Consider the following 15,331-nt stretch of genomic DNA (forward strand, 5'->3'; position numbering starts at 1 on the left):
TGTCATTTATACTTGCTTCATAACCTTGATTTGAGTAAAATGGCTAAAACTATGCAATATGTCCAGTTATAACTCATAAGGCAGCCACTAATTACATCCTAGAATCAGTCCACATAATAGAAGGATGACACAACCCCAGGGTTATGACTTACAGCACTTAGGTCAAGCTGACACTTGATTTCAGTAGAACCTGGAGGTAAAAACAAAAAGTCGATGCCCAGAGTTTGCCAAGATTCACCTTCCTGGCATGACAAGAGTCAGCATTCAGTCCCAAACTCCTTTCTCTCCAACTAAAACTGATGCAGACAAGACTCACCGTCAGCCCTGCCATGAGAGGATACAGTTATCTCCTCTGCTTGTGCTTCTTCTCGATCTTTTTTGTGTTCAAATCTTACCACTACTGCTCCTCAAACAATTCTTTGGAATTGCCTCTTCTCTCCATTGTGCAAAACTCAGCTGAGGGGCAGACCTTGTTGTCCCTTCTTGATGAGAATCCCGGGGGCAGGGCAAAAAATTTGGTGTGGAAGTGAGTCCCTAAGGAGATAGGTAGCTGTGATTTGCCGTCATAATTGATGACATCTGTTTGCTTCCCCACTCCAGATTTATTCAAGAAATATTTATTGACTATGTATTCCAGGCCAGATAGAATTCCTGAGCTATGGCATTTAAATTAGTTCATCAGCTATTTCTCAATATCTCTGGGGATGGAAAATGAAACCCTCACTCTGCAACCCTTGTTAGTACATGATCTTCCACTTAGTGATATACTTTCTCATGACTAGTCAAAAATTTTCCTACTTATTCACAGCGTATCTGTTGACTTAACAATACTCATTGTTTTATATATTTTTTTCTGTTCCTGAAAATACTTTTCAAGAACATATCATAGGTAGCAATCAAGTCACCATTTGGATGCCCTTTCATTTTCTTTCAAATGATTTAAATCCTTTTAGTAGGAATATTTTTGGTAGGTATCTTGTCCCCTAATGGAGAAATAAGATAATTCTTTTGTTATGTTAAAAACACTTTGTTCCACACAGATATGCAAACTTGTTCCTTTGTTGTTACCAATCTGTGATGTGTGAGCTGGGCGTATTTCAGGGATGATGTTTTCACTGTCAGCTCTCCCAGTCTATCTCAGTAGTTACTGTACTTGTCCAGAGTTAAAGAAGAATCTACATAAGACAGAGGTTCCAACCAGTTAAACTACCAGCTGAGGAGTCAGATAACAAAGCACAACTGTAATGGTGTCAGGGACCATGAGAGGGACATTATAGCATCATGCTGATGCATGTGACTCTGCCTCCTCATGATAGGCTGACAGAGCCTGACTTTTTTTTTTTTAACTTTATCTTATTTTATTTTTTTAACATCTTTGTTGGAGTACAATTGCTTTACAATGGTGTGTTAGTCTCTGCTTTATAACAAAGTGAATCAGCTATACATAAACATATATCCCCATATCTCCTCCCTCTTGCGTCTCCCTCCCACCCTCCCTATCCCACCCCTCTAGGTGGTCACAAAGCACTGAGCTGATCTCCCTGTGCTATGCAGCTGCTTCCCGCTAGCTATCTAGTTTACATTTGGTAGTGTATATATGTCTATGCCACTCTCTCACTTCATCCCAGCTTACCCTTCCCCCTTCCCATGTACTCAAGTCCATTCTCTACGTCTGCGTCTTTATTCCTGTCCTGTCCCTAGGTTCTTCAGAACCTTTTTTTTTTTTTTTTAGATTCCATATATATGTGTTAGCATACGGTATTTGTTTTTCTCTTTCTGATTTACTTCACTCTGTATGACAGACTCTAGGTCCATCCACCTCACTACAAATAACTCAATTTCATTTCTTTTTATGGCTGAGTAATATTCCATTGTATATATGTGCCACACCTTCTTTATCCATTCATCTGTCGATGGACACTTAGGTTGCTTCCATGTCCTGGCTATTGTAAATAAAGCTGCAATGAGCATTGTGGTACATGACTCTTTTTGAATTATGGTTTTTTCCGGGTATATGCCCAGTAGTGGGATTGCTGGGTCGTATGGTAGTTCTATTTTTAGTTTTTTAAGGAACCTCCATACTGTTCTCCATAGTGGCTGTATCAATTTACATTCCCACCAACAGTGCAAGAGGGTTCCCTTTTCTCCACACCCTCTCCAGCATTTATTGTTTGTAGATTTTTTTATGATGGCCGTTCTGACTGGTGTGAAGTGATACATCATGGTAGTTTTGATTTGCATTTCTCTAATGATTAATGATGTTGAGCATCCTTTCATGTGTTTGTTGGCCATCTGTATATCTTCTTTGGAGAAATGTCTATTTAGGTCTTCTGCCCATTTTTGGATTAGGTTGTGTGGTTTTTTGATATTGAGCTGATGAGCTACTTGTGAATTTTGGAGATTAATCCTTTGTCAGTTGCTTCATTTGCAAATATTTTCTCCCATTCTGAGGGTTGTCTTTTCGTCTTATTTATGTTTTCCTTTGCTTTGCAAAAGCTTTTAAGTTTCATTAGGTCCTATTTGTTTATTTTTATTTTTATTTCCATTCCTCTAGGAGGTGGGTCAAAAAGGATCTTGATGTGATTTATGTCATAGAGTGTTCTGCCTATGTTTTCCTCTAAGAGTTTTATTGTGGACAGAGCCTGACTTTAATGATGCCCCTTGGTGTCCATAGGACTTTCCAACAAAGACACCTTGCAGGGCCCTCCTGGAACTCAAGTGCAGATGGAGAAAAAAAGAAAATTGCAGGAGATGTTGGACACCAGAAATGTGGACACAAGAGAGACTAAGAGAAACATGAGAGAAGAAAATTCTTTTACTCTTCTCTCGGGATGGATGCTTGGTTACTTTGAGATGCAGTGTGTTGACATGGGAACTGATGTACTGCGATGTTATAGTGAAAGCTAATTACTATCAATTTTGGTTAAAGATGAACCTTATAGAGAAATGAGATACATAGAATATTGATAGAATATTGACACGTGATTGAGTGGAGAAGTAAGTATCTATTAATTTGGACTGCAAACTCAATAATCACTTATCCTTGTTTTCATGAACGTACAGTTTGCTAAAAAAGTCACGTGATAAGTGCAATAGAGACAAATATGCAGGTGAGAGGCCCCGGAAGCAATTTCCATACCACAGCGTGAAGAAGAACACATTAAGCGTATTTCAGCTCTGCAGTCTGCATCCCCAGCGTTAGCTCTGTGCAATACTCTGGCTAGCTACCAATAACTAGACTTAATTTTTACCCTTGAGTATAAATTAGTCCACCACACCGACTGCAGGACTCCAGAGTTCAGCTCAGACTCAGCTTGCCTGAGCCCCACCATGCACTACAGCCAGGTCTCTCAAGCCCACCAGCTAATTAAGCTCACTTCCTGAAGGGAGAATTCCAAATGTGTGATGGTTGTGAAACAGATATAAGTGAGATGCTACTGAGATGTTAGGTAAGAGGAAGGGTCTTACCTTCTCTAGAAGTCTGATATGGTTTATAATTTTGTTTATGTATATATTTCTTGAACACACGAGTGGTGTAACTCATGTCTAAAACACAGCAATTATATTAAGTCTTTATCTTTTATTGGAAAACGCTGTCAAAGGAAAGAATTGTGTTTATCTGACTCAGCCAAAGAAAATGTTCAACCCCAAACTGTTTCAGAAGCGTTAGGCCGGTTCATGTGAAATATAATTAAATTAATGACTCATTTTTATTGAGAGGAAACTAAGACACCATCCTGCTATTGTTACCTTTCTTGCATACTGGGAAATTCAAGAATAGAATTATAGTCGGAACAGAAAAAATTATATGGAGAAAACCTCAGTAACCAGCAAGACACCTTAAAAATCATCTGAAACATTGCTGTTAGGAAATAGTGTAGAAAAAAAGGGTCATCAACAAAATAAGGGTCAGGGATTTGGGGAAAACATCAACTACTTTGCGTTGGTACAATTTCACACTAGCTATCATGTGAAATGTGATGATGGCTCTGTTCTTGTGACAGCTTCATAAGGAAATACCAACACATGACTGAATGCTAAAATTGATCAGGAAGACACCAGTGACGTGGGGTCAGCTGGAGGGGAGAATTAAGTGGCAGCCTACAAAAGCTCAGTAAACGTCATTCCAAACAAGAAGTCTAAATGGGGAAAGGACCCAGTGAGCCTTTCTGCACAGAGCTGAAAAAGGGGAACTTGTACAGGGAAAGGAAAGGTTAAATACAGCTTAAGTTTGATAAATTAGAGGAGACTGAAACCAGTAAATTTCAGCCGTGTGAAAGGGGACAGTGGGGTGAATGGTAGCTTGCCTGTGAAACCTCACCTGGGGGTGATCTGATGAAAGCAAATGACACTACAAAATATTTAAGGAATTGATGCACAAAGAAAATTGAAAATGCATGGGTATACCTAGGTCAGAGGAGAGAAGGCTGATAAGTGGAGTTTTTGCAACTCCATAGGTACTCCCCCCAGTACTGTCTATAGATTAAATTCATAGATGTACCCTCAGGAGTATTATTTTGCAAATGTACGCACATGGAAGCACGAGGATGTCAGGAACTGAGAGGAGTCTGAGATTGTACCCTATTTACAAGCTATCAAGTTAGCCTACTGGTTTCATGGATGCTGGCAGAGGACACCAAGAATCCTGGATCAGAGACATAGGACATTTTATTACTTACAGCAATAGCTAGAGCTAGAATACTGTCATTTTCTTGTGTCAGTTCCCTGAGCCCCAAGTCCCATGGGGGTGACAGGCGAAGGGCCAGGCTACACCTGCACACGCAGTGGGTTGTCTTGTGGGAAAAGGATCTTGAGCTTAGGAAATCTGGATCGCTGGAGTGGGCTACAAACAAATCTTCCTCTTGCTCCAAAGGGAGATATTATTTCTATCTTCCAAGACTGATCTCTATACCAATATTGTGTTTGTGAGATTCATCCACATTGTTGCATGTAGTTTGGGATTATTTATTCTCGTTGCTGTATAGTATTCCATTTGTAAACATTCCACAGCTTATTTCTATCCATTCAACTGTTGATGGCCATTCGGATAATCTTCAGTTTGGGGTTATCATGAATAGTGTTGCTATGAACATGATAGTATGTCTTCTGATAAACAAACAAATGAATTTCTGTTGGGTACATCCTTATGGGTAGCATTGAGTGTGTCATATGTATGCTTATACTTAACTTTAATAGATGTTGCCAAATATTTTTCCAAAGTGGTTGCAAGAGTTTACACTCCTCAGAAGTATATGAGAGTTCTGATGGCTCCACATCCTTGCCAACACTTGATATTTTCCATCTTTTTTTATAGTAGCCATCCTAGTGGCTATAAATGGCTATAAGTGAGTGTTAAGCTCAGTGTGCTTTAAACATGAAGCAATTTTATTTTTCTAGCCCGTGCTTTCAAACATGCTGTCAAACCCTACTTTCCCATCACTTAATGGTATCTTGAGAAAAATCTCCTAACTTTTAGGTCCTTCTCAGTTATTAAAATTTAGTTTGGTTCAGTGTGAAATTTCAGTGTCTATCTGATTCAGAGCTCTTTCCCTTCTCCAGTCCAGACTTAGGTGCCTTGTGGCTTAAGAGGCTTGGAGTAGAGAGGAGTGTGGTCTTCTATTTACAGACTACCCTCTCCTCCCTTGAATAGATTCTGGTTCTGGTTTGGGGGCAGGGAAGAGGGTAGAGTTTTATTAAATGTCTCCTTTTCGTTGTGGCTGCTTCTCTGGCTGTCACTGTTTAATGGGGAATATATCCAATGTCCCTAGTTCCTGGCACAGAGCTACAAAACCCCTTGGAATTTCCTGAGTGAGAGGAATGTCTTTGTTATGCTAATGAGGAAACTCTCGTGGGTTCCTAGATTGCTTCAGGGTGGAGGCTGATCCCCAGAAAGACCAAGAACGTACTTAGGGAGTTGGAACTCTCAGCTGCCCTGACCTCTGGGGAGGTGAGAAGAGCTGGACATTGAGTTAAATCACAGGGCCAGTGATGTCATCAGTCATGTCTATGCAATGAAGCCCCAGTAGAAATTCTGGACGCCAATGCTCAGTGGAGCTTCCTGGTTGGTGAACACACTGATGTGCTGGTAGGGTGATGTGTCCTGATTCTGTGAGGAGAGGGCATACAAGTCCTATGTTTCCTCCCAGACCTCACACTATGTGTATCCTTTATAGTAAACCTATAGTCGTAAGTATAGTCCTTCCTTGAGTTCCATGAGTCATTCTAGTGAAGTATTGAACAGAGGGGGTTGTGGAAACCCACAGTTTGCAGCCAGTTGGTCAAAATTATAGGTGGCTTGGGGACCCCATGCGCAGCTGGTATCTGAAGTCAGGACAGTCTTGTTGGAGACCAAGCCCTTAAACCTCAGGTGTGTGATGCTGTGTCTGGTGATTAGCGTCATAACTGGATTGCAAGATACCTCAGCTGAAGTGGAAACAAAACAACCGAGTCATCACCAATCCTCTCCCTGGCCGGTGCCCAGAGGCGGGCTCGGTCGTGGAGCTGCACGTGGAATTCAGCAGAAGCTTGCGAGGCCTCCTATCACGTGAAAGCTCTAGCTCCAGCTTGACCGCACCCTCCTGCTCTCAACACAGCGGCCTGCCCATCAACCTGTTGCTGCTAGAATACCTTGGGCTGCACACAGCAGCCCTCTTAGGGGAGAAGCTGGCAATGCAGGTCAGGTCCAGGTCCTGAGGCAGGAGATAGATGGGCCGCAAGCTGAACAGTTTCTCCTCTGTGGACAGAAACTCCATAATAGCAGAAACTCCATAAAAGCAGGATGATGGAGGAGGCTGGGCCCTGCCCAGATAAGAGATAAAAAGAACACATATTCCTCATTTTCCAAGTCAAGGAGACCTTCCCAACTACACATGCACAGAAAGGCTCCTTGGAGGTCAAAAAGCGAGGGGGCGCCACCCCATAGTTAGTGATGCCAACTACCCATAGGCCTCTTCGCTAGAATCCATCTTGGCTAAGAGATGCGCGTGCACACGTGGGAGGATCCTGAGATATACCAAATACGGACTCCGAACCAGGCAAAGCAAGATGACTGGTCAAAGGAATCCCAGAAGAAATGCCCCATAAAAGTGATTCAAACTACCACGAGGGCACGACTCTCTCTCTCTGAGCCCGCCTATGTGTCTATCCATACGTACTGTACTCTTTTTCCTCCTAATAAACACTTTACTCGCTTCACTACTCTCCATCTCTATGTGGGAATTCATTTCTACACAGCCGACAGCCCAGGGCCTTGTCACTGACCACTGGTCCCTGGTGGTCTGGTGGCTAGGATTCAGCCCCCTCACTGCCGCTGCCGGACCTCAGTCTCTGGCCGGGAACTGAAATCCTGCTTCAAGCTGCTGCAGGCCAAGGCCACCAGAGATCAGTCCCTTCCTCTGTGTCCATAATACCCCCAGGAGCTTCACATGTGGGAATGCAGAGAGCTCCACCAATGCCCCTTCCTTCTACTTTGCCATCACTCTCATGATGGCACAGGGGCAGGGCATTCAACCCATTGGCTAAGCCCATGTCCAATCTGGGATATGAAATGCCAGTCACCCCTTCTTGTAGGTACTCCAAAATCTTTACAAATAATTCCCTTGGGGCTTCCCCATTTCCCCACTTGGATAAGAAAGGGAAATAATGTCCCTGTCAAATACCCACCTGAAACAGGAGGGAAGGGAGCAGGGCACAACCTTTAAAAGAATGACATAAACATAGGACATGACAAAAACTGGTTAGAACCAACTAGGTTGAGATGGCAGAAGATTCGACTTCCAGTAGACCGTGAGCCTCATTATACACTGATTGTAATATATCAGCCAAATGACACACCCACAGGTGCCATGACAGTTCTGAGGTCGACCATAAAAGGCTAAAAAGTGGGCGGTGGCCCAATTCCTGGAAATCTCCACCCCTTCCCCAAAATAGCTGGAATACTCCTCCCACTCATTAGCCTATGAAATTACCCACTCCTGTAAAAACTGACAACCCCATACCCTGATGCCTCTCGCCTTCTGAGATGGCCCACACTCTGTCTATGGAGTTTGTTTCTCTCTAAACAAATCCACTTCTTACCTATCACTTTGTCTCTCACTGAATTCTTTCTGCAACAAGACATCAAGAACAGGGGTTTTGTCCGGGTTCCAGTCCCAATCTGAGGTGCATGGTTTCACATCCCCACCCCCGCCAAATTTAGGTTTCCCACAACTCTCTTCCTGATCTCTTTATATGCGCTGTGGAGGGATTCTTGTCTGGTGTTAGCAGGGCTCGATCTGCTTGCTATGGGTAAAACCTGCAGGGAGGTGCCCACCTATGTGAGATCTCTCAGTAGAATGTTCTAGAATGAACTAGGGGTTCTTAGAGTCTCTTGTTTTCAGCTTTGGGCCTCAGCCATTATTCCTGAACAGAGTCCTCTTATGAATTAACAAATAAACAAAAACAGGTCAGATCAATCAACAAATATATTTTGAGCACCTATTTCATGCACTAGACTATGGAATGAAAATGGTAAAAGAATCACATGGTTAGTTGTGAGAGACCTCAGTAGGGAGGGTAAATATCTATAATAAGAGATGGGATTTGGAAATTGCAGATAGAGAGACCTGGTCCTCGCTGGGGACTAGATGTAATTCTACGTTGGTAGTTTATCCGGTTTTCTTTCTCTGCTTTCTCCATTGCAGCAGCACTAATTACAGGCAGGGGAAGGTGAACCCTGCATAACTAAATTGGATTATTTTTATTGTTTCCACAGGAACCACACCATGTGGGGAATGTTTGTTCAGGGACTATGCTGCGTTTGTATTCATTGTATTCAGTTGTCCACAAGAGTGATTGAATTTGATGTCCTATAACTTTAATACCATGAAATATGCCTAAAGTACATTGATTTTAAACAGGATATGAATTTCAAAACTCCTGAGCTTCCCACTTCGTCGTGTTCTGTCATGATTTTATTTAGTTGATCTCCACTCTTGATATCCCATTAAGCTTTTTTAAAATATAAAAGCCTGAAGGCCATTTGCAAACCCCTGCTGGTGGAATTGGGGTCTCAGCCTTTGCCTGGTGGCCATCCCCCTGCTGAGGAGTTTAATGCAGTGGTGTTTCTGTTCCATCACACTGCAGGTCCTGGGAGGGAACAGGGCAGCAGGCAGTGGAAAATCCTGGTTGGATCTGGGATGCACTCTGTCCTCTCTGGCTGGAGTCAACAGCACCATCGCCTTCAAGGAGGCTACACCTAACTGCTACATATGCTGTGACCACGTGGCCTAATGGATAAGGCGTCTGACTTCGGATCAGAAGATTGAGGGTTCGAGTCCCTTCGTGGTTGGCTTCATTTTGATTTTTAAAAAAAAAAAAGAAAAGAAAAGAAAGTCATGGCTTAACCTGAGTTCACGTTCAGGTACCACCACTTAGCAGCTCTACGACCTTGGGAAGTTGCTTACCCTTTTCTGACCCTCCATTGTGTGATATGTACAATGGCAATAAAAATACTACCTCCCTAACAGGGCTGTTGGACAGATTAGATGAGATAATGCACGTAAATTCCTGAGGGCAGTGCCTGACACATAATAGTGCTTAATAAATATGACATGCTATTCCGAGTAAGGGGGTGGGGTGGGAGTGGAGAAGGAAAGGTCTCCGTAAATGTGTACAGAGTCACTACAAATGTTCTAAGTACTAGAGCATTTTTGTAGACTATGCTGTCTCCAAGAGGGATATATAGCTTTTCATCAGGTCAGAGGACCTTCCTGGTGAAGAAGGATTTGTGTTTTTCATCAGGGTTTGTGTTCCGAGGTTGCAGTGCCTGCTGATGTTGATTTAGCTCACTTACCAAGCCACACACCACGCTGCAGTGCTCACTGGCCTCCACATTAGCTTATTAATCCTCGAGTTATTCCTCTATGGTTCAAGGGCATATTGGCTTTCCAGCCGAGGCACCAGGAGGTGAAATAATGTGCCCCAACCAGGCCGAAAGCGAGTGGCTGAGTCAGCTGTGTTTCTCCTGCCCCCACCACACTTGGAGCCTTCATTTACACTGAAGATTTTTTCTCCCTAGAACTGGTGTTTTCTTTTTTTTTTTTAACTGTATAAAAATGAAAAACTTTAGTACGCTTTATAGAGTAGAGTGGAAGAAAATAATCACTGCAGATAAATGATTTCTGTCCATCCTGGTCAATGAGCTCCTATAAATTGCTAACATCTATCAGGCATTTCTCTCTGTGCCTGGCATTGTTCTAAGTGCTTTTTAATATTTTCTTAAAATAGATCTTTATTGGAGTATAATTGCTTCACAATACTGTGTTAGTTTCTGTTGTACAACAAAGTGAATCAACCATATGCATACATATATCCCCATATCCCCTCCCTCTTGAGCCTCCCTCCCACCCTCCCTATCCCACCCCTCTAGGTGGTCACAAAGCACCAAGCTGATCTCCCTGTGCTATGCAGCTGCTTCCCACTAGCTATCTATTTTACGCTTGGTAGTGTATATATGTCCATGTCACTCTCTCACTTCGTCCTAGCTTACCCTTCCCCCTCTGTGTCCTCGAGTCCATTCTCTATGTCTATGTCTTTATTCCTGCCCTGCCACTAGGTTCATCAGTACCGTTTTTTTGTGTTTTTTTTAGATTCCATATATATGTGTTAGCATGTGGTATTTGTTTTTCTCTTTCTGACTTACTTCATTCTCCATGACAGACTCTAGGTCCATCCACCTCACTACAAATAACTCAATTTTGTTTCTTTTTATGGCTAATATTCCATTGTATATATGTGCCACATCTTCTTTATCCATTCATCTGTCAGTGGACATTTAGGTTGCTTCCATGTCCTGACTATTGTAAATAGTGCTGCAATGAACATTGGGGTGCATGTGTCTTTTTGAATTATGGTTTGTTTTCTCAGGGTATATGCCCAGTAGTGGGATTGCTGGGTCATATGGTAGTTCTATTTTTAGTTTTTTAGGGAACCTCCATACTGTTCTCCATAGTGGTTGTATCAATTTACATTCCCACCAACAATGCAGGAGGGTTCCCTTTTCACCATACCCTTTCCAGTATTTATTGTTTGTAGATTTTTTGATGATGGCCATTCTGAACTGTGTGAGGTGATACCTCATTGTAGTTTTGACTTGCATTTCTCTAATAATTAGTGATGTTGAGCATCTTTTCATGTGCCTCTTGCCCATCTGTATGTCTTCTTTGGTGAAATGTCTGTTTAGGTCTTCTGCCCATTTTTTAATTGGATTGTTTGTTTTTTTGATATTGAGCTCCACAAGCTGTTTGTATACTTTGGAGATTAATCCTCTGTTCGTTGTTTCATTTGCAAATATTTTCTCCCATTCTGAGGGTTGTCTTTTCATCTTATGGTTTCCTTTGCTGTGCAAAAGCTTTTAAGTTTCATTAGGTCCCATTTGCTTATTTTTGTTTTTATTTCCATTACTCTAGGAGGTGGGTCAAAAAAGATCTTGCTGTGGTTTATGTCAAAGAGTGTTTTTCCTATGTTTTCCTCTAAGAGTTTTATAGTGTCTGGTCTTACATTTAGGTCTTTAATCCGTTTGGGGTTTATATTTGTGTATGGTGTTAGGAAGTGTTCTAATTTCATTCTTTTACGTGTAGCTGTCCAGTTTCCCCAGCACCACTTATTGAAGAGACTGTCTTTTCTCCATTGTATGTTCTTGCCTCCTTTGTCGTAAATTAGGTGACCATATGTGCGTGGGTTTATCTCTGGGCTTTCTATCCTGTACCATTGATCTATATTTCTGTTTCTGTGCCAGTATCATACTGTCTTGATTACTGTAGATTTGTACTATAGTTTGAAGTCAGGGAGCCTGATTCCTCCAGCTCTGTTTTTCTTTCTCAAGATTGCTTTGGCTATTTGGGGTCTTTTGTGTTTCCATACAAATTGTAAAATTTTTTTGTTCTAATTCTGTGAAGAATGCTATTGGTAGTTTGATAGGGATTGCACTGAATCTGTAGATTGCTTTAGGTAGTATAGTCATTTTCACAATATTGATTCTTCCAAACCAAGAACATGGTATATTTCGTCATCTGTTTATGTCATCTTTGATTCCTTTATCAGTGTTTTACAGTTTTATGAGTACAAGTCTTTCACCTCCTTAGTTCGGTTTATTCCTAGGTATTTTATTCTTTTTGTTGCGATGGTAAATGGGATTGTTTCCTTAATATCTCTTTCTGATTATTCTTTGTTAGCATATAGGAATGCCAGAGATTTTTGTTCATTAACTTTGTATCCTGCAACCTTACCAAATTCATTGATTAGCTCTAGTAGTTTTCTGGTGCATCTTTAGGATTTTCTATGTATAGTATCATGTCATCTGCAAACAGTGACAGTTTTACTTCTTCTTTTCCAATTTGTATTCCTTTTATTTCTTTTTCTTCTCTCATTGCCATGGCTAGGACTTCCAAAACTATGTTGAATAAGAGTGGCGAGAGTGGACATACTTGTCTTTTTCCTGATCTTAGTGAAAATGCTTTCAGTTTTTCAGCATTAAGGAGGATGTTTGCTGTGGGTTTGTCACATATGGCCCTTATTATGTTGAGGTAGGTTCCCTCTGTGCCCATTTCCTGGAGAGTTTTTATCATAAATGGGTGTTGAATTTTGTCAAAAGCTTTTTCTGCATCTATTGAGATGATCATATGGTTTTTATTCTTTAGTTTGTTAATATGGTGTATCACATTGATTGATTTGCATATATTGAAGAATCTTTGCATCCCTGGATAAATCCCACCTGATCATGGTGTATGATCCTTTTAGTATATTGTTGGATTCTGTTTGCTAGCATTTTGTTCAGGATTTTTGCGTCTATGTTCATCAGTGATATTGGTCTATAATATCGGTCTATAATTCTTTTTTTGTGATATCTTTTTCTGGTTTTGGTATCAGGGTAATGGTGGCTTTGTAGAACGAATTTGGGAATGTTCCTCCCTCTGCAATTTTTTAGAAGAGTTTGAGAAGTATCGGTGTTAGCCCTTCTCTAAATGTTTGATAGAATTCGCCTGTGAAGCCATCTGGTCCTGGACTTTTGTTGGAAGATTTTTAATCACAGTTTCAGTTTCATAACTTGTAATATGTCTGTGTATATTTTCTAATTCTTCCTGGTTCAGTCTTGGAAAACTGTGTCTTTCCAAGAATTTGTCCATTTCTTCGTGGTTGTCCATTTTATTGGCATATAGTTTTTTGTAGTAGTCTCTTATTATCCTTTGTATTTCTGCAGTGTCAGTTGTGATTTCTCCTTTTTCATTTCTAATTTTATTGATTTGCATCCTCTCCCTTTTTTTCTTGATATGTCTGGCTAAGGGTTTATCAATTTTGTTTATCTTCTCAAAGAACCAGCTTTTAGTTTTATTGATCTTTGCTATTGTTTTCTTCATTTCTATTTCATTTATTTCTGCTCTGATCTTTATGATTTCTTTCCTTCTACTGACTTTGGGTTTTCTTTGTTCTTCTTCCTCTAGTTGTTTTAAGTGTAGGGCTAGATTGTTTATTTGAGATTTTTCTTGTTTCTTGAGGTGAGATTGAATTGCTATAAACTTCCCTCTTAGAACTGCTTTTGCTGCGTCCCATAGGTTTTGGGTCATTGTGTTTTCTTTGTCATTTGTTTCTATGTATTTTTTAAATTTCTTCTTTGATTTCTTCAGTGATCCTTTGGTCATTTAGTAGTGCACTGTTTAGCCTCCATGTATTTGTGTTTTTTACAGTTTTTTTCCTGTAATTGATTTCCAATTTCATAGCATTGTGGTCAGAAAAGATGCTTGATACAATTTCGATTTTCTTAAATTTTCTGAGGCTTGATTTGTGACCCAAGATGTGATCTATCCTGGAGAATGTTCCATGTGCACTTGAGAAGAAAATGTATTCTGCTACTTTCGGGTGGAATGTTCTATAAATATCAATTAAATCTATCCAGTCTATTGTGTCATTTAAAGCTTGTGTTTCCTTATTTATTTTCTGTTTGGATGATCTGTCCATTGGTGTAAGTGGGGTGTTAAAGTCGCTTACTATTATTGTGTTACTGTCGATTTCCCCTTTCATGGTTGTTAACATTTGCCTTATGTATTGATGTGCTCCTATGTTGGGTGCACAAACATTTATATTGTTATATCTTCTTCTTGGACTGATCCCTTGATCATTATGTAATGTTCTTCCTTATCTCTTGTAATAGTCTCTATTTTAAAGTCTATTTTATCTGATATGAGTGTTGCTACTCCAACTTTCTTTTGAATTCCATTTACATGGAATATCTTTTTCCATCCCTTCACTTTCATTCTGTATGTGTCCCTAGGTCTGAAGTGGATCTCTTGTAGACAGCATATATATGGGTCTTGTTTTTGTATCCATTCAGCCAGTCTGTGTCTTTTGGTTGGAGCATTTAATCCATTTACATTCAAGGTTATTATCAATATGTATGTTCCTATTACCATTTTCTTAATTGTTTTGGGTTTGTTTTTGTGGGTCTTTTTCTTCTCTTGTGTTTCCTGCCTCGAGAAGTTTCTTTAGCATTTGTTGTAAAGCTGGTTTGGTGGTGCTGAATTCTCTTAGATTTTGCTTGTCTGAAAAGCTTTTGACTTCTCTGTCGAATCTGAATGAGATACTTGCTGGGTAGAGTAATCTTGGTAGTTGTAGGTTTTTCTCTTTCATCACTTTAAGTATGTCCTGCCACTCCCTTCTGGCCTGCAGAGTTTCTGCTGAAAAATCAGCTGATAACCTTATGGGGATTCCTTTGTATGTTATTTTTTGTTTTTCCCTTGCTGCTTTTAATATTTTTTCTTTGAATTTAATTTTTGTTAGTTTGATTAATATGTGTCTTGTTGTGTTTCTCCTAGGATTTATCCTGTATGGGACTCTCTGTGTTTCCTGGACTTGGATGACTATTTCCTTTCCCATGTTAGGGAAGTTTTCCACTATAATCTCTTCAAATAATTTCTCAGACCTTTTCTTTTTCTCTTCTTCTTCTGGGACCCCTATAATTTGAATGTTGATGCATGTAGTGTTGTCCCAGATGTCTCTGAGATTGCCTTCAATTCTTTTCATTCTTTTTTCTTTATTCTGCTCCTCAGCAGTTATTTCCACCATTCTGTCTTCCAGCTCACTTATTCGTTCTTCTGCCTCAGTTATTCTGTTATTGGTTCCTTCTCGTGTATTTTTCATTTCAATTGTTGTGTTCTTCATTTCTCTTTGTTTGTTCTTAATTTTTCTAGATCTTTGTTAAACATTTCTTGTAGTTTCTCAATCCATGCCTCCATTCTATTTCCAAGATTCTGGATCATCTTTACTATCATTACTTTGAATTCTTTTTCAGGTAGATTGC

At 40.3% G+C, this 15,331-nt stretch overlaps 1 non-coding gene across 1 annotated transcript; it reads left to right on the forward strand.

Moving 5' to 3' along the window:
- Nucleotides 1-9,255: 9,255 nt before the first annotated feature.
- On the forward strand, nucleotides 9,256-9,328 carry TRNAR-UCG. The gene has a single exon. It is a non-coding gene; the product is annotated as a tRNA-Arg (tRNA).
- Nucleotides 9,329-15,331: the final 6,003 nt, after the last annotated feature.

Source organism: Balaenoptera musculus, chromosome 3 (genome assembly GCF_009873245.2).
Source record: "Balaenoptera musculus isolate JJ_BM4_2016_0621 chromosome 3, mBalMus1.pri.v3, whole genome shotgun sequence".
Lineage (NCBI taxonomy): Eukaryota > Metazoa > Chordata > Mammalia > Artiodactyla > Balaenopteridae > Balaenoptera > Balaenoptera musculus.